The sequence below is a fragment of the Sminthopsis crassicaudata genome, chromosome 2 (assembly GCF_048593235.1).
Source record: "Sminthopsis crassicaudata isolate SCR6 chromosome 2, ASM4859323v1, whole genome shotgun sequence".
Taxonomy (NCBI): Eukaryota; Metazoa; Chordata; class Mammalia; order Dasyuromorphia; family Dasyuridae; genus Sminthopsis; species Sminthopsis crassicaudata.
In genome coordinates, this window is record NC_133618.1 from 93,136,671 (window position 1) to 93,158,112 (window position 21,442).

At 33.0% G+C, this 21,442-nt stretch overlaps 1 pseudogene; it reads right to left on the minus strand.

Annotated features, from left to right (window-relative positions):
- Positions 1 to 17,848: 17,848 nt before the first annotated feature.
- Positions 17,849 to 21,442, minus strand: part of LOC141552661 (RNA-binding protein 41-like) — a 31,177-nt pseudogene continuing 27,583 nt past the window's right edge.

Consider the following 21,442-nt stretch of genomic DNA (forward strand, 5'->3'; position numbering starts at 1 on the left):
GTCCTAGAATCTAGAGATAGAAAGGAAATTATATCATAAAAAAGGGTAAAGTGATGGTACTACATCTCATGAAGAGGTAAAGGTAACCTATTATATCTGAGAGAAAGAAACGAGGGGAATGAACACAGTGTGTATCAATAGACATATTCTATTTATGATGAAACTTCTTCCACTTCATTGAAAAGTGAGAGGGAAAGAGTAAGCTAAGGGGAAGGGAATACATAAATTGTGAGAAAAAGGGGTAAAATAGGAATAGGAACCTTAAGGTGGGGCAGGGATACTAAAAAGGGAGGGCTATGAAAAGCAAGTACTGTTCACAAGTTTAATACTGGGGAGAGGTGTAAGAGGGAAGGAAAGGAGAAAAGCATAAGCAAGGGTTAACAGGATAGCAAGCAATATAGAATTAGTCATTCTAACCATAAATGTGAATGGGGTAAACTCCCTCATAAAGAGGAAGCAGTTAGCAGACTGGATTAAAAATCAGAATTCTACTATATCTTGTTTATAGGAAACACTCCTGAAACAGGGTGATACATTCAAACTAAAAGTAAAAGGGTAGAGCAGAATCTACTATGCTTCAGGTGAAGCCAAAAAAGCAGGGGTAGCCATCCTCATCTCAGATCAAGCAAAAACAAAAATTAATCTAATTAAAAGAGATAAGGAAAGGCATTATATCCTGCTAAAGGGTAGCATCGATAATGAAGCAGTATCAATATTAAACATATATCCACCAAGTGGTACAGCATCTAAATTCTTGAAAGAGAAATTAAGAGAGCTGCAAGAAGAAATAGACAGCAAAACTATAATAGTGGGAGATCTCAACCTTGCACTCTCAGAATTAGATAAATCAAACCACAAAATAAATAAGAAAGAAGTCAAAGAGGTAAATAGAATACTAGAAAAGTTTGATATAATAGATCTTTGGTGAAAGCTAAATGGAGACAGAAAGGAGTATATTTTCTTCTCAGCAGTTCATGGAACCTATACAAAAATTGATCATATACTAGGACATAAAATCCTCAAAATCAAATTCAGTAAGGCAGAAATAGTAAATGCATCCTTTTCAGACCACAATGCAATAAAAATTACATTTAATAAAAAGCCAGGGGAAAATAGACCAAAAAACAATTGGAAACTAAATAATCTCATACTAAAGAATGATTGGGTAAAACAGCAAATCATAGACATAATTAATAACTTCACCCAAGAAAATGACAATAATGAGACATCATACCAAAATGTGTGGGATGCAGCCAAAGCAGTAATAAGGGGCAGTTTTATATCTCTAGAGGCCTACTTGCATAAAATAGAGAAAGATAGGGTCAACGAATTGGGTTTACAACTAAAATTGCTAGAAAAGGAACAAATTAAAAACCCCCAGAAAAACACGAAACTTGAAATTCTAAAAATAAAAGGTGAGATTAATAAAATTGAAAGTTAAAAAAAAACTATTGAATTAATTAATAAAACTAAGAGTTAGTTCTATGAAAAAACCAACAAAATAGACAAACCCTTAGTAAACCTGATTTAAAAAAAGAAAGAGAAAAAGCAAATTGTTAGTCTTGAAAATGAAAAGGGAGAACTCACCACTAATGAAGAGGAAATTAGAACAATAGTTAGGAGCTACTTTGCTCAACTTTATGCCAATAAATTCGATAACTTAAATGAAATGGAAGAATACTTTCAAAAATATAGCTTGCCCAGATTAACAAAGGAAGAAGTAAGTAGTCTAAATAGTCCCATTTCAGAAAAAGAAATATAACAAGCTATAAACCAACTCCCCAAGAAAAAATCCCCAGGACCAGATGGATTTTATAATTCTACCAAACATTTAAAGAACAACTAACTCCAATGCTATATAAACTATTTGAAAAAATAGGGATTGAAGGAGTCCTACCAAATTCCTTTTATGACACAGACATGGTAATGATACCTAAACCAGGTAGGTTGAAAACTGAGAAAGAAAACTATATAGACCAATCTCCTTAATGAATATTGATGCTAAAATCTTAAATAAGATATTAGCAAAAAGACCTCAGAAAATCATCACCAGGATAATACACTATGATCAAGTTGGATTTATACCAGGAATGCAGGGCTGGTTTAATATTAGGAAAACTATTAGTATAATTGACCATATTAATAATCAAATTAATAAAAACCATATGATCATCTCAATAGATGCAGAAAAAGCATTTGATAAAATCCAACATCCATTCCTACTAAAAATGCTTGAGAGTATAGGAATAGATGTACTATTCCTTAAAATAATAACGAGCATATATTTAAAACCATCAGTAAACATCATATGTAATGGCGATAAACTGGAACTTTTCCCTGTAAGATCAGGAGTGAAATAAGGTTGCCCACTATCACCATTACTATTCAATATAGTACTAGAAACGCTAGCCTCAGCAATAAGAGCCAAGAAAGAGATTCAAGGAATTAGAGTAGGAAATGAGGAAATCAAACTATCACTCTTTGCAGATGACATGGTGGTATACTTAGAGAACCCCAAAGACTCTGCTAAAAAGCTATTAGAAATAATTCAAAACTTTAGCAAAGTTGCAGTACAAAATAAATCCACATAAATCTTCAGCATTTTTATGTATTACCAACACAATCCAAGAGCAAGAGATGCAAAGAGAAACTCCATTCAAAATAACTGTCGATAGTATAAAATAGTTGGGAATATATCTACCAAAGGAAAGTCAGGAATTATATGAGCAAAATTACATAACACTTGCCACAAAAATAAAGTCAGATTTAAATAATTGGAAAGACATTGAGTGTTCTTGGATAGGTCGAGCAAATATAATTAAGATGACAATACTCCCTAAACTAATCTATTTATTTAGTGCTATACCAATCAGACTCCCAAGAAACTATTTTAATGACCTAGAAAAAATAACAACAGAATTTATATGAAAGAACAAAAGGGCGAGAATTTCAAGGGAAGTAATGAAAAAAAAAAATAAATGAAGGTAGTCTAGCTGTAACCTGATCTAGAACTATATTATAAAGCAACAGTCACCAAAACCATTTGGTATTGGTTAAGAAATAGACTAGTTGATCAGTGGAATAGGTTAGGTTCACAGGGCAAGATAATGAATAAAAATAGTAATCTACTGTTTCACAAACCTAAAGATCCCAAATTTTGGGATAAGAATTCATTATTTGACAAAAACTGCTGGGAACACTGGAAATTAGTATGGAAGATACCAGGCATAAAACCACATTTAACACCACATACTAAGATAAGATCAAAATAGGTCCAAAATTTAGGCATAAAGAATGAAATCATAAATAAATTAGAGGCATAGGATGGTTTACCTCTCAGATTTGTGGAGGAGGAAGGAATCTGTGTCCAAAGGAGAAGTAGAGATCATTATTGATCACAAAATAGAAAATGTTGATTACATCAAATGAAAAAGCTTTTGTACAAACAAAACTAATACAAACAGGATTAGAAGGGAAGTAACAAATTGGGAAAACATTTTTACAGTTAAAGGTTCTGATAAAGGCCTCATCTCCAAAATATACAGATAATTGATTTTAATTTATAAGAAATCAAGCCATTCTCCAATTGATAAATGGTCAAAGGATATGAACAGATAATTCTCAGATGATGAAATTAAAACTATTTCCACTCATATGAAAGAGTGTTCCAAAACACTATTGATCAGAGAAATGCAAATTAAGACAACTCTGAGATACCACTACACACCTGTCAGATTGGCTAAGATGACAGGAACAAATAATGATGAATATTGGAGGAGATGTGGAAAAACTGGGACACTGATGCATAGTTGGTGGAGTTGTGAAAGAATGCAACCATTTTGAAGAGAAATCTGGAATTATGCCCAAAAAGTTATCAAAATGTGCATACCCTTTGACCAGCAGTGCTACTACTGGGCTTATATCCCAAGGAAATACTAAAGAAGGGAAAGGGACCTGTATGTGCCAAAATGTTTATGGCAGCCCTTTTTGTAGTGGCTAGAAACTGAAAAATGAATGGATGCCCATCAATTGGAGAATGGTTGGGTAAATTATGGTATATGAATGTTATGGAATATTATTGTTCTGTACGAAATGACCAACAGGAGGAATACAGAGAGGCTTGGAGAGACTTACATCAACTGATGCTGAGTGAAACGAGCAGAACTAGGGGATACACTTCAACAATGATACTGTATGAGGATGTATTCTGATGGAAGTAGATATCTTCAACATAGAGAAGAGCTAATCTGATTCCAATTGATCAATGATGGACAGAATCAGCTACATCCAGAAAAGAACACTGGGAAATGAGTGTAAACTGTGAGCATTTTTTGTTTGTTTTTTTGTTTTTCTTCCCAGATTATTTTTACCTTCTGAATACAATTCTTCCTTTGCAACAACAACAACAAAATTCGGTTCTGCACACATATATATTGTACCTAGGATATACTATAAGATATTTAATATGTATGGAAACGCCTGCCATCTAGGGGAGGGGGAGGTGGGAAGGAGGGGAAAATTCGGAACAGAAGGGAGTACAAGGGATAGTTATTGGAAAAAAAATTACCTATGCATATGTACTGTCAAAAAAATGTTATAATTATAAAATTAATAAAAAAGAAGTCTATATACTTTTTCTTTCAAAATATATAATGAATTCAGTTTTTAAATCTTTAGCTTTCAAAAATGTCCCAGTTGCTTGCAATTTTTTCCCCAATTTTCTTTTCATTATTGTGTATTTTCTTAAAATATACCTCACTGGTCTTCTTTTTTCTTTTTCTTTTTACTATATTAGTATCTCTCTCACTTTCTCTCACTGCTTAAATCAAAGTAGAGCAAAGTCTTTGTTGCAAATATTCAAAGTTAAGTGAAACAAATCCCCTCATTGGAATTTTGTAGTTCCATTGATCCAAGTTCTCAAGTCTTTCAATGTTGGTTTTTCTTTGTAAATTATTATTGTTTTCATTCTTCTCCTAGCTCTACTCATTTCACCTGGCATCAATTCAGCATCTCTTTTCACATTTCTCTGAAACTAAATTTTCTGTAATTTCTTAAGAAATAATCATTCTAATCCATTTAAATATTATAACTTCTTTGACCAATCCCCAATTGAAGATCATTCCCTGAATTTCAAATTCTTTGCTTTTCCTCTTTTTTTTTGATTTATTTGTGTTAGAACACTAGTAATGATATTTTTAGATAACTCCACATATGGAAGAAAACCTGTGAAGATGCATGAAAGTAAAGGATATAGTTTTGACTGATGAAGAAGCCAATTTGACTAGATCTTGGTGTTCATGAAAGGGAAGTAATATGAAACAATACTGGACAGGTACATAGAAACCAGAATAGAAGTTCTTAAACAGCACTAGGAGTTTATATTTAATCCTAAAGACAATAGGAAGTGCTAGGTAATATAGAGAAGGATGAGGAAGATGAGTTCAAATCTGCTCTCCGATAATAGCTTTTTTGACCCTGAGAAAGTCACTTAACTTTGCCTCAGTTTCCACATCTAAAATGAGATGGAGAAGGAAACATCAAATCATTCCAGTATCTTTGGCAAAAAAAAACACAAATCGGGTCAGGAAGAATCAGACCCAACTGAAAGAATTGAACAACAGAACTAAAAGGCTAAAGGTTTTGCAAGAGTGAAATAATATGCTCAGAACTTTTCCTTTATTAAGATTCTTTGAGAAGTTCTTGGAATGATGAATCAAAAAGGAAGGATATAAGAAGCAAGGAAGCCATCTAGAAGGCTGTGACCATTCTACAGATTATAAGTAGTGAGGGCCTAACCTAAGGAGTTAGCTGTGTAAAGGAGGAGGTAGTTATTAAGGAAAGAAATGTGAAGATAGGCTCAGTAAACAGAGGGCTAGACTGAAATAAAGAAAAGTCCTGTATTCAAATATGAATTCAGAAATTACTATGAATGTGATCCTTGGCAATTCACTTAACATATCAGAGCCTCGGTTTCCTCAGCTATAAAATGAGGAAAAATATCGCAATTATATCCCAGAGTTGTTGTGAGAAAAAAAAAAAAAAAACTACATAATGTTTTTCTATAAACATTAAAATAGTGCAATATAAATGTTAGTTATTATTGTTTTTATTTTTTATTATGATGATAATCATATAAGGGATGGGAGAAAAAGGAGAATCAAAAATACTTTAAAATTACAAATATAAAAATTAAATTACTTTTTTCCATTCCATTGTAAAAATTTAAGCCACACAGTGGGATACTTTCAATATTCTCATGTGCCCCTAAGACAATCTAGCTATGAATTATAAATCATGAAAAATTATACTTTCTCCTATTCCATATAAAATCTTGCTATTTCATAGAATCTCTTTTTTACTCAGATTTGATATTATTATATGAATCTCATTTTCTTTCCATTGATAAATTTCTAATAAAACTAAATCTGCTCAATTCTACCATACGTTACAAACCAAAGGTGTCTTGAATCTTCTAAATATATTATGATTTCTCTTTAAGTTTTTCAAATGAGGCATTCATGGCTACTAATTGTAAATATCCTTATATTGTTATGCAGTTTTGGACTGCCTCTCTAAAAAGAAGCTAAATGATTTTTTGATCTACAGGAAATTAAGTGAGATTTCTTAATTTATAATGAATAGAACAAAAATTTTAAAACTTTCAGGAGATAGAAGAAATATTCTGGGCCTTGTTTCTATAAAACTTTTGGGGGTTAGATGATACGCCCATGTCTCAGTGGGGAGCTCAAATAAAGAGGTTATGGCTATGAAATGAGCTAGGTCATTGAATTAATTAGAACTATTCATGCATGCACTAATATATCATGACAAATTAGTGAGCATGGTAAGAAAGCTCATTTTCCTTTCCATATCTTCATGGACCAAAAGTTATATTTAAATAATAATGAGTTGATATCACAAATTGACACAGAAGAGATTCTCTCTTTGAAAATGAAACCAACCCATCCCTCAATTCCCCATCCAGAAGACAGGAAATACATATTCTAAAAATAATATGTGAATAGAAATAAGATCAATTTATTTGACAAATGACTCATAATAGTTACAACAAATATATTGCCACTTTCTTCATCACTGGATTAAGACAAAGAAAGATTAAGGTACTTGCTCTGGCTCACATCGCTATTAAGAGTCTGAGACTGAATTTGAATTCAGGTCTTCTTGATTCCAATTCTAATGCTCTATCCACTGAGTCACCTAGCTGCCTCCTGAGCTGACAACATTGCTCTAGTTAATTTCCTTAATCTGCAAATTGTAGAAGAGGTACTAATCTGCAATAAAACATAGGTTTTAAAAGTTGACAAAAATTAGAAGTGGGTGGAAGAAAGTCTTCCTGCCCTCCCTATTTGTCAGTTTTCACAAATTCATCAATAAACATGAAACATATCATTTTAGTCACTGCTGCAGATAATCAAAAGAAGTTACACTTTGAATTTTGGGGATCCAATGGGATTAAGCTAAATTTGCACTATTTCTTTAGGCTAAGTATAAACCCTATCATTAAGTGGATTAATTTTGGGCAATTTTCTAATCTCATTATACCTTTTATCATGAGAGTGATTTATCAGAATTATAAAGTCTAATGCTGTATATCTGGTGAAATATTGTCATCTTCCGAAAGACAGTATCATCATTTGGACTCTTTCAATATACTGTATTTTCATTAGCTAGCAGCTATTCATTCTTTCTCCACTACTCAGCAGGGCTATAAATAGAATGTCCAGCCAACCAAATCAAACAATATTGAAAAGGTCAAAGTAGTACAGTACATTACTATAATTTACAGAATGCTTCTCATGAAATATTAAAAATCTTGACACTTTATTTATGTGACAAAGAAAATAATGAAAATAGAAAGCAGTGCAGCATGATCACATTATTGCCACAGTTATTGTAGGGATATTGAAGAATGACTAAAACCTTAAGCCTCTTATTATCTTCACAGTCTAAACAACTTCCAAAAAAAGAGCATGTGGTTCCATTTAAATTGTGAGTCTAAAGTTAAAACTTTTATGTCTCCTATTAAATCAACTGAAAGGTTCATAGATTTAGAAGTCATCTAGATCATCGAGGTCAATTCTTTCATTTTACAGATGAAGAAATACAGGTTGAGAGAGATTAATTGATTTTTTTCAAGGACACCCATGTAGTTAGTACTTCATGGAGAATTGGAACTCAGGTCCTGTGACCTCAAACTTAAGAGGAACCGGAAAAGGAAGGGAAAAATAAAGAGAACAAGAAAAAGAAGTAGTCATCATTTTATTTCTCAGATTTATTCGCCTGTCTTTATCAGAACTAATATAGCTAGAAGTAAGCCCAGAAATCAGAAAACTGATACCAGTCCTCAGAGAACTTTAACAAGAACCTCCAAATTATACTGAACACTAAAATAGAATGACTTTGGATCACTAGAAGTTAAAAAAAAAAAAGAAAAAAAAAAGAAAAAGAAAAAGGTGTTGTAAAGCGGTTGCCATGTGGAATCCCTGCCTTCTAACCTTTCTGCTAATGCCCTCCTTAACCTTTCTGCTAATGCCCTCCTTTCTCCTTCCAACTAAATGCAACTTTTTCTCCTACCCTACCACATCTTCATCTTCATGTCAGGAACCAGTTTGCCTTCCACTTTGGCCCTTTGGGACCACTAACTCCTTTCCAATATTTTGGGGCCCCTTCAACTCCTCCCACTTCTAAAGTATGATCACTTATGCTGTAACATGAACAACAAGACATTAAGTAAATTTTCCTGATAAAATTGATAAATTGACCTAACTATATCCTCTGTTTCTGTACCCAATAGTACTGAGCCTTACTCTTTGCCCTGCCACTGTTCCTTCTAGGTTTGTGTGCATTATCTTCTGAAGTGGCAAAGCATCTTAAAGCCTTCTAGATCTTTCAATCTTCCTTGCAGATAGCCTGCCTTTCATATGTCATCTGTACCATTTATTAAGGGAAAGTTTTTGTTATACAATGTATCTTGTTTTTCTATTTGTTTCCTGAGTACTTAGTAAAGTTTTTGGCACACAATAAGTTTTTAATAATTTTTTTCATTTATTTTCAGTCTTGCATGTTTTGAGCCTAATTCCATGAGTTCTTATATTTTTCTTTAAAATATTATCATATCAATTAAAATAAAATAGCAATGCTGATAAAATATCAGCAAATACTGATCTATAAATTTGTTTTTTTATCTCTTAAATCTTTATGAAAATGGTCCAATGACTAAATTTTCTAGATTCAAAATGAAAAGGGAACAGCAGACTTTCATAGACAAATTTCTATACCAGAGAACATCTTAAAATTTAGAATAGACAGAATAGAAGATCCATCTGAACATTTGTAAAAAGAAATTAAAAAATTAAAATCTATTTGCCCCAATAGGAGGAAATACATAAATTGTTTGAATGTTACCTTTCAAGAGTTTCTCACATAATTAAAATGGTACAGGATTATGACAAATGACTAAAAATGTCAATTGAATATAAGTATTAAGTGAGATACAAAATAAAAATATGTCAAACACTGGACACAAGTAAAAGATTTTCTTATTGATAGCAATGTTCTTCAAATTATACTATTAATAGATGACACTGCATCAATTTAATTGATCTTTGTCACATTGTTGCTGTTGTTGAATCATTTTATGGCATGTCTTCTAGATAAGTTTTGTTATTATTTTTTCTAGCTTCGTAAAATTATTTTTGTGGTTAGATTGGTATAAAATGGAAAAAGTAAATTAATGTAGTTAAAATTTTCATTTTATTATATCAGTTCATCTTACCCACAAGCAATTGATATTTTTCTAATTATTTAGATCTGACTTTATTTATATTCATTTAGTTCATGAGTTTGTCTTGGCAGACATATTCCCAAGTATTTTATGTTGTCTACAATTATTTTATATGGAATTACTCTATCTTCTGCTGAGCTTTCCCAGTTACATATAGAAATATTGGCTTATGTGAATTTATTTTGTATATTGTCACTTTGCTAAAGTTGCTAATTATTTCAACTACTTTTTTTTTCAACTGATTCTCAGGGGTTCTCCTATTATACTATTATGTAATTTGCAATGAGTGATCATTTTTTAACTCACTATTGTCATTTTCACTCATATTTAACTCAATGACTATGTTTTTTCTTGTTTCATTGCTATAACCAATATTTCTAATACAACTTAATAATAATGGGCATCCTTGCTTCACCTCTGATCTTGTTTAGAATGTTTCTAGAATATCTCTAATACAGATAATATTTGCTGATGATTTTAGATAAAAATTACTTATTTTAAGGAATGTTTTATTTATTCCTATGCTTATTGTTTTTAATAACAGTATTATATTTTGTCAAAATCTTTTTCTGCATTTATCGAAATAATTATATCATTTCTGTTAGTTTTGTTATTGATATGGTCAATCATGTTGATAGTTTTCCTGATATTGAACCAATGCTGAATTCCTGGTATACACCCATCTGGTCATAGTGTATGATCCTTGTGATATATTACTCTAATTTCCTTGTGAGTATTTCATTTAATGAATCATCATTTTTGCATCAATATTCATTAAGGAAATTGATGCATAATTATCTTTTTCTGTTTTGGCTCTTCCTGGTTTAGCTATCAACAGCATATTTGTGTGGTAAAAATAATTTTATTGGAGTCATTTCCCTCTTTTCCCAAATACTTTATGTAATATTGGAAGTACTAATAATTGCTGTAATTTTCTTTTTATTAGTGGTGAATTTTATTAAAAATGAAAAAGAATGACTTCATAATTAAAATACTAACTCTGTATTTCCCATCATCCTAATTTTGCCCAAGTTATACTTTTTCTCTTTTCTCTCCCTCCTCACTAGTGTTTTGTTTCTGACAACCACTTCCCTCAGTCTGTCTCCCCCTTTTGTTATTCCTTTCTCCTTCTGTTCTCCTTCCTATTAGCATCCCTTTTTCCTATCTCGTTTCTTTTCCTTCTTCCCATAGGGTAAGACAAGTTTCTATGTCAAACTAAATATGTATGATATTCTCTCTTTGAGCTAAATCCAATGAGATTAAGGTTCAGACAATGCTCATCCTGACTCAACTGTAATAGGTATTTCTCTCAACTATAATAGGTCTTTTTTTTGCCTCTCTATGTGATGTAATTTTCCCCATAATACTTCCAATTTCCTCTTCTTCTGGTACCATCCTTTTTCATCCCTAGTTTCTTTATTAAATCATTACAATACAGTTAAATGACATCTACATTATATAAATATATCCCTAAGAAGGAAACATTTCTCAAGAAATAATCATATCAACTTGTCATATAGGGCTATAAACATTTTAATCTTTAAAAAAGCAGGGTTTTTTCTTTTCTTTTTACCCTTTTATGCTTCTCTTGCATTCTGTATTCAAGAACATACTTTCTGTTTAGCTGGTCTTTTCATCAAAAATAGTTGAAAATACTCTATTTCATTTATGTCCATATTTTAATTGAATTTAATTTTTATTTCCAAAACATATGCAAGGATAATTTTTCAACATTGGCCCTTGTAAAACCTTGTGTTCCAATTCCCCCCTTGTCTGCACTCCCTCCCCTGGATGGCAAGTAATTCAATATATGTTAAACATGGTAGATTATATCTAAATCGAATATAGGCATTCATATTTATACTTTTTATAAATATTTACACTATCTGGCTGCACAATAAAAATCTGATCAAGAAGGAAGAAAAATGAGAAAGAAAATAAAATTCAAGCAAACAACAAAAGAAGTGAAAATTCTCTGTTGGGATCCACACTCAGTTTTCATAGTCCTTCCTCTGTGTATAGATGACTCTCATCATCACAAGATCATTGCAAATGGTCTGAATCATCTCATTGTTGAGAAGAGCCAGGTCCATCAGAATTGATCATTATATAATCTTGCTGTTGCCATTTATAATGATCTCCTAGTCCTATTCATTTCATTTATAATCAGTTCATGTAAGTCTCTCCAGGCATCTCTGAAGTTATCCTGTTGATTGCTTCTTACAGAACAATAATATTCCATAACATTCATAAAGCATAATTTATTTAGCCATTCTCCAACTGATGGACATCCATTCAGTTTCCAGTTCCTTGACAATACAAAGAGATCTGCCACAAACATTTTTGTACCTGTGGGTCCCTTTCCCTCCTTTAAGATTTCTTTGAGATACAGGTCCAGTAGAGACACTACTGCTTCAAATGGTATGCACAGTTTGATAGTCTTTTGGGCATAGCTACAAACTGCTCTACAGAATGGTTGAATCCACAATTCCACCAACAATGTAATAGTGTCCCAGTTTTCCCACATCCCCTCCAACATTCATCATTATCTTTTTCTGTCATTTTAGCCAATCTGAGAGGTGTGTACTGATATTTCAGAATTGTCTTAATTTGCATTTCTCTAATCAATAGTGATTTAGAGCACCTTCTCATATGACTAGAGATGATTTCAATTTCTTCATCTGAGAATTGCCTGTTCATATCCTTTGATATTTATCAATTGGAGAATGGCTTGAATTCTTATAAATTTGAGTCAATTATATATTTTAGAAATATCTTTATCAGAACCCTTGAATATAAAAATGTTTTCCCAATTTATTGCTTCCTTCTAATCTTGTCTGTATTAGTTTTGTTTGTGCAAAAATTTGTTAATATAATCAAAGTTATCTTTTGTGTTAAAAAAAATGAGCTCAAATTCTTCTTTTGCCATAAATTTATTCCTTCTCCACAGATCTGAAAGGTAAACTATACTTGGTTCTTCTAATTTGTTTATAATATCACTTTTTATGTCTAAATCATGAACCCATTCCAACCTTATCTTGTTATAGGGTATGGGGTGTGGGTCAATGCCTAGTTTCTGCCACATTAATTTCTAATTTTCCAAACAGTTTTTGTCAAAGCAGGGGTTTTTGGGTCTCTCAAATTCTAGATTACTATAACTATTGGCTATTTTGTCCTGTAAACCTAAACTATTACACTGATCAACTATTCTATTTCTTAGCCAGTACCAAATGGTTTTGATTGATGGCTGCTTTATAATATAGTTTTGGGTCTGGCACAGATAGGCCATCTTATTGGCATTTTTTTATTAATTCTCTTGAAATTCTTGACCTTTTGTTCTTCTGGATGAAATTTGTTATTAATTTTTCTAGATCTAGAAAATAATTTCTTGGGAGTTTGATTTGTATGGTACTAAATAAGTCAACTAATTTAGGTAGTATTGTCATTTTATTATTTTAGCTCAGTCTAGCCATGAACATTTGATATTTTCCCAAGAGAACAATTTATATGTGTGAAAAGTGTTTTGTAATTGTGGCCATATAGTTCTTGATTTTGCCTTGGCAGAAAGACTCGAAAATATTTTATATTATTAACAATTATTTTAATGTATTTTCCTTTTATATCTGTTGCTGCTGAACTTTGCCAGTAATACATAAAAATGCTGATGGTTTCTGTGGATTTTTTTATATCCTGCAATTTTGCTAAATTTGTCAAATGTTTCTAATAATTTTTAAGTTGATTTTCTATGGTTCTCTAAGTATACCATCATGTCATATGCAAAGAGCAACAATTTGGTTTCTTCATTACCCATTGTAATTCCTTAAATCTATTTTTTTCTCTTATTGCCAAAGCTAAAATTTATAATACAATATCGAATAGTAATGGTGATGGTGGGAAACCTTCATTAACCCCTGATCTCATTGGGAATGGTTCTAGTTTGTCCCTATTCTATATGATACGTACTGATGGTTTTAAATAACGGCTACTGATCATTTTAAGAAAAAATGCAATTATTCCTATTCTTTCTAATGTTTTTAATAGGAATGGATGTTGGATTTTTTCAAATGCTTTTTCTGCATCTATTGAGATAATTATTTGCTTTTGTTAGTTTGGTTATTGATATTATATAATTATGTTAATGATTTTTCTACTATTGAATTACCCCTGCATATTTGTTATAAAAACTGCTTAGTCATAGTATATTATCCTGGAGATGACTTTCTGTAATCACTTGCTAATATTTTATTTGAGATTTTTGCAACAATATTCTTTTTTTAAATAAAGCCTTTTATTTTCAAAACATTTGCAAACATAATTTGACAATATTGACCCTTGCAAAGACTTGAGTTTCAGATTTTCTCCTCCTTCCACCCACAGCCTCCCCTAAATGGCAAGCAATTCAATATATGTTAAACATGTTAAAATATATGTTAAATCCAATATGTATAAACATTTTTATATAATTCTCTTTTGCATCAATATTCAATAGAAAAATTGGTCTATAATTTTCTGTCTCTATTTTCACTATATCTGGTTTAGGTATCAGCACCATGTCTATGTCATAAAAAGAATTTGGTAGGACTACATCTTTCCCTTTTTTTTTTTTTCCCCCAAATAGTCTGTATGGTATTAGAATTACTTTAAATGTTTGGTAGAATTCACATGTAAACTCATTTGGCCCTGGAAATTTTTTTAGGGAGTTGATCAATAGCTTGTTCAATTTATTTTTCTGAAATGGGATTATTTAAATAATTTATTTTCTCTTCTATTATTCTGGGCAATCTATATTTTTGTAGGTATTTCTCCATTTCATTTAGATTATCAAATATATTGACATATAGTTGGGAAAAATAACTCCTAATCATTACTCTAATTTCCTCTTAATTGGTGAAAAATTCATCTTTTTCATTTTTGAGATTAACAATTTGATTAACAACTGCCTGTGTTCAGATGCCTGTGCCCAGCCTGCCTCCCTCTGTGCCTAATTGAAACAGACCTTTTCTGAAGATCTTCCAAATTTTCTTCTGCTGAAAATTTGTTACACTCAAAATATTTGTAGGTTTTGTCACTCCAAATCCAATTTAAAGACTTAATTTGCTAATTTGAAAGATATGGAGAAACTTCAAAAAAAAAAAATATGTCTCCTCTCTGCCATTGTGGCTCTGCCCCGCGTGTGTATCTTCTACCCTGAAAAATAATGCTTAGTTAGCTGGTTGCTGTCCCAAGATCCATTGCCTTTTGGAATATCATATTCCTGGCCCTTTGATTCTTTAAAGTCAAAGCTGGTAGGTAGTGGTAATCCTGATTATGTCTTCTCAATATTTGTATTGTTTCTTTCTAGCTTCTTGCAGTATTTTATTCTTGGAATTTCATTATAATATTTCTTGGGGTTTTCATTTTGGTGTCTTTCAGGAAATGATCAATTGAGTTTTTCAATGATTATTTTGCCTTGTGGTTCTAGAACACTGGGGCAGTTTTTCTTAATGATGTCTTAAAAGATGTTATCTAGGCTCTTTTTTTTCATCATAGTTTTCAGATAGTTCAGTATTTCTTGGGCTATTTCTCCTGGATCTATTTTCCAGGTCAGTTGTTTTTCCAATGAGATATTTTATATTTGAAGGCCTTATTTCCAAAATATATAGAGAGCTGACTCTAATTTACAATCCAACTATTCTGGAGAACAATCTGAAATTATGCCCAAAAAGTTATTATCAGTGTGCATACCTTTTGTTCCAGCAGTATTACTGCTGGGCTTATACCCCAAAGAAATACTAAAGAAAGGAGAGAGACCTGAATGTGACAAAATGTTTGTGGCAGCCCTTTTCATAGTGGCTTTTTAAATGCTTTATGGATGCTCTTTTTAAAAAACATCATTGTCATTCTTAATGATTCTCTCCCCACTTATGACCCTCAAATGGAATCATCCCAATAACAAATAACAACCAAGGAAAACAAATCAACCTATTGACCATTTTGCAAGTGTATGTCTCATTCTGCATCTCAAGGCCACCACCTCCCTGAAGAAATTTGAGATGTGCTTCGTTGTTAGGACTCTGAAATCACCATTGGTCACTCCCTGAACTAATCTGTCCAAGATCTTTTTTACATATCTAGTCACACATCCTTAAACTGGTCAAAGAACAGAAACTCAATACAAAGGGGACAACCTCTTGCTTACTGTGATGGGACCTTTCTCATTGTTGTTACTGATTATCTAATTTATATTTTTGTATTGTGACTGTTTCAAGCAAACTGTTTCTCTACATATCCTATCCCTATTTCTCTAATATGTTCTAATATCTGTGATGCATAGGACATTGGTGGGACAGTAAAAGAGGAAAGAGAGGAATAGCTAGCTAAGGACTGCCCTTTAAACAGAAAGATGGGGAAACACTAGAAAGAACACTTCTGGGAAGTCCCCTTGAACATGGAATAGCACTCACTAAATTATAGATGCTTCCATGAGAAAGGAAGCAGAGAGCAGAGGCCCTTACATCTCAGTTGAAAAACAAAAGAATTAAAATACATATTCCCTAATACCTCTCCACAGATATACAAGCACTCATGGACATATATTCATATAATCTACCAAGCCTAATATACAAATAGGTATCTTCCCCGGCAACAATACAGGTGTGTTAATATATCACAAAATAGTATGCATATAGTCATAGTTTGATGAGTCTTATTTGTGCTCATCATTTCCAAAAACTTTCTCTGCTTTTCAAATTCTCTTGGCCAAAAATTCCCTTTTCCCAACTTCCCCAAAGTGTTTTGTATTTTAGCTCTGGATTAACTTCCCAGGAAACTGACAGAGGAAGAAAACATTGGGGAAGTGGAGGGATGGAGGATTGTTTGGTCCTGGAGGAATACTGCTGGTTCATCTAGGCAGACAAGCATTTTAGCAGGAGGACAGAGAGAGTGGGATTAGGGACAGATGGTTTCCACCACAGACTGTGAGACTTGGGTTTGTCTGCTTGTCTTACTAGAGGACTTTGGGCTGACCATAGCCACCAACACTACTTTTGTCCTTCCTTTAGTCCCAAGGGCTGATTTAGAATCTGCATTTATGAAAGATGATCTTGCCCTGGACAAGGGACTAAAGAATAAGCTCTGATAATGGAGATCTGGATGTAGAATGTATCATAAGCAAAGGTTTACTCTGAATCAAGGAGGCAACATGTCATTGCAGACTAGAAAAAAGGCCTGCCTTATGGAAAGGAGTCATTCTAGTCTGGAAATAAATATGAAAGTTGGAAGAATTATGTCCAGGAAAGCAGGGTAAGAGAGAAATTCAAAGTCTTCCCAGGATATCTGTATCTTCAGTCAGCTCTCTCAAAGCTGGCTTGGCAAATATAAGGGGAAACCTGGTCAGTGGTCAAATCTGAGGAAGAAACTTTTGGGAGACAGGACCCCAAGAGTATAGGCCTTCAAAAGGAAAAGGTTTTATGGAATCAATCTAACTACCCACAAATGTTTATTACCCATAGACTATATACAGGGCACTGTTCTAGACAATAAAGGGGAGACAAAGAAATGTAAGACATGGTCCCTGCCCTCAAGAAGCATATGGTTTAGCTGGGAAGACAATTTATACAAATTAAATATGTTTGGAGAGCTGACTACTCTCTTATAATCCTAGGTGACTGACTGGGTGGAATGGGGAGAACATAGGGCAGAGTGAAACTGATGCTGTTTCCTTGTGATTATAAGAGACAGGCTAGAAAGTTTTGTCAGCCTCTGTAAAATAACAGGAAATATATGAAAACCGAATAAAAATAACTTGATGATTGTTCTATCTTACCTTTGGGACAGGGTACAAGGAAGTGGGAGGGCAAACTTTATTCTCAGTATCTTTTGTATTCCATATGGTCTCTCATTGAGGTAAATGTTTCCAAAAGTTACCATAATGAAAACTTGAAAAGGACTTATTATGTGCTTTCTAATCACTCTCTCCTATGAGATAGTTCTTCATATACAGACCCTAGAAGTGAACTTCAAATGCAAGCAAAAACACATTAAGGACCCTAGTCCATTTCTCTGTTAACTCCCATCATATTCTTCCATCCTTTCTGTTACACATGAGATAAGAAAAGTTGACTTAAGCACCAAGTTCTGCTTTTTGTTCTTTCCAAACCAGTGTTTTCCCTAGTAGGTTGCACTCATTCACCAGCAGCAATGTCTTCTGGTTCAACATATCTTGTACAGCAATCCTGAACTATATGAAGACAACAAAGGAATTTTGTTGATGTCTTCTTCTAACAGACAATTTATCTGGATCTTGTCTTCTGGGATTAACTTCACTCATTCTGTCATCTTGAGCTCATATCTTGTTCAGCAATCCAGAACCGTATGAAGCCAAGATAGTTTTTTTTTTTTTTTTTTAATGTCCTCCAATGACAATTTCTCTGGATCTCATCTTCTGGGACAAATTGATACAGAGGTATTGACAGATTCTTAACTGTGACACCAGCTGAGTCCAGTGAGAGCGAAGCAAAAGATTTAATAAGCTGAGCACCTTCAAGATGTAGTAGAGCCATCACCTCTTAGTAAATAGTCTTCAGATTATTAATGGTATCCTCAGCCTCCAGTCTTTCAGAGGATTCACTTTGGTATTAGAGAGCCCTCAAGAAGAAATGATGATCATTCTCCTAAAACAAAGCCTTTTCTATTGCCATCTCTCATGAACTCAATTGGTTACTCTTTGCAGACCTCTGTGGCAAGGTCAGAATACGTTAGTGCACAAAGATGTTCTCTTCAAAATCTCAAAGATTGTCCTGTGCTGCTTCAAGGCTGCCTTGTACCCTTCTAAGAGGAAGTCCAGTTCTTCCACAGAACAATCTATGGTTAAACCCCAAGTCTGTCAGAGAAGTCATATCACAGAGATGTGATCTCTCTTCTGCAGTGGTTGAAACTAAGACAAGCTCAAAGCCTTAGCTACCTCCTCCCCAAAGGAATTGTATACTTCAGCAGAGACAAAACATTGTTTCTTGGACTCAAACTTCTCAGTGGAAACAAAATATCAAGCTGATGGTGAAGGAGGCTCCTCAGCTGCCTCTTTTCTTTTTCAAGAATAAGTTCATCACCATGGCTATCTTTGGCAATGAGAAGATCCAATTCAGTTCCAATTGATCAGTGATGAACAGAACCAGCTACACCCAGAGAAAGAACACTGAGAAATGAATGTGGACTGCTTGCATTTTTGTTTTTCTTCTCAGGTTATTTTTACCTTTCTAAATCCGATTTTCCTTATGCAAACAAGAGAACTATATAAATATGTACACATATATTATCTTTAAAATATACTTTAACATGCTTAACATGTATGAGACTGCCTGCCATCTTAGGGGAAGGGGTGGAGGGAGGGAAGGGAAAAGTTGGAACAGAAGTGATTACAAGGGTCAATGTTAAAAAATTACCCATGCACATGCTCTGTCAATACAAATCTATAAGAATAAAAAATAAAAGAAACTACACCTACATATCAAAAAAGATCAACAGCTGAAGTCTAGGTAACAGTACTTAATTTGAAATAAATGTGTGACAAATTAAAAAAATAAAATAAAATAATGAGTCCATCACTGGAAAGGTTGCCGTTTATCCCCTTCATGTTTTCTGCAGAGCCAATGCTGCTGCCGTGCTGCAGACTACAATGCCCACAATGCTTAGATAATACCAAGCTTCTTAGACTTTTGTAATCAATTATTTATTCCTTGATGTTGTTTGTATATTGAACTGCAAAGGCAATGGAAAGTGTAGGGTTTAAGTAGCCCCACAGGAAGTAAAAATTATAGATGATGCCATTTGACTAAGGAGAATTTAATAGGATAACAACTTCTAACATCTGGACTTATTTTCATTGATCTCTTTATATTTTGAACACATTCCATAAGGCTTCAGGTAAGAGACATATTTAGTATTTTGAATACATCAATAAATAAATGAAATATTCTTAATTTCTTTATATATTAAATAGAAAAACTTCCCTAACAAGATGCCTTTAAAAAGTGGATACCAATCTTTAGTCAAACTATTTTTTGGCTAATTATAACAGAGCTGTTTCAAAGAGAAATGTCATATAAGTTAGAGCATCATGTAATTCTTCAATATTACTAACTAATTGTTGCACGAAGAGATAACTAGAATATGTTTTAAAGAGAGGACAATAAAGAAGCCAGTTGAATTGTGCCTGAGGTAGTGATTAACATGAAACATTTCACTAAAACTTTACTCAAAGTTGTTGTTTGTCCTTCATTATCTAAGAGGACCATGATATCTATGGAAAATGGAGTTGGAGGCAGGAACATGGATTAAAACACTGCCTCAAAAACTATCTACATAGTCATGGGCAAGTCATTTAGTCCCTCTAGCCTCAGTTTTCTCATTTTCAAAATAAGGAAGTTGAACTTGAGGATCTTTCAGGTCCCTTCCAAATCAAAATCTATGACCCTGTGATCTTCCACTGAAAAGTCATTGGCATTTCCAGGAACTGTAGTAGCTGTTGGCAGGAGGAAACAGCTACATTAGACATCCTATGGGAGAGAGTGTCTAAGTAGCAGCAAGATTGTGATGGAGTGAGATGAGGAGCTGGTATCAAAGATAAATGCTGGAATCCAATGGAACAATGCCAATGCAGTTGTAAAATATGAGGTGTTAAATAGAGATAACAACAACATCCTGCTTTGAATTTTTAGTCTCTAAGACAACTGTATATGCTCCCATCAGTTAATTACTTAATCCCATTTAAATCTGTTCATTCGTGCTGTGATTCTCTTATGTTTATAATTGCTTTCTTTATGAGGACAAAATGACTTCTATATTTTTTCATATAAGATATTGCATGTTGTTTTGTCTCCTTTTCTCTCTCCACTGGAAAAATCTTTAGACTTTTGAACCTATAACAATCTCTAAAATTAGTAATACCTATGTCTTGGTATGTAGTAGTGGATGTGAGAGTGGAAATGAGCAGGTAAATATGAGAAATGTCAGGCCTAGTTCCTTTGCTGAGAAGTCAGGGTGTTCCCAGCAACCACCTCACACATTACTGAGAGGAAGGTACTGTAAGTCTTTTATTAATCACAATAGTAGTTCCCTTTAGCCATTAGCCTAAACATTTAGCAAATGCTTTAAAAAATTAGTTGAAACACTTAAAGAACTTTTATGTGAAAGAGGAGATATTCTGTTTAATCCCAAATGGCACAAATAGGAAAAAATGTAGAAGTACCATAAGAATATAACTGAAAACTTTCTAAAAGTTAAAACAATTCAAAAGTACAATGGGTATTCTAAGGTACTACTGGGTTTCTTTTCACCTTCAAGAAAAAGTTGCAAAATCTGTTATTAGGAATAAAGTAGGGGTATTATTGTTAATACATAGATTGGACTTAATGTCCTTTGAGATATTGTGATTCTATGAAATAAAATCATTTAGTTTAGATACTCCATGACCTCTAAATTTTTCTAATAGTTCATGGAAATCTTACTTTATAGGCTGCCAAGTGTTTTGCATATTTCAAACAATGGCCTGATGACCAGATCATTGAAGGGTAAACATATGAAAAGACTTTAGGAAATCCTATTTTTTAAATATCCAAGAAGGAGGAAAAATAAAACATGAATTCAGAATTTCTAGTGCAA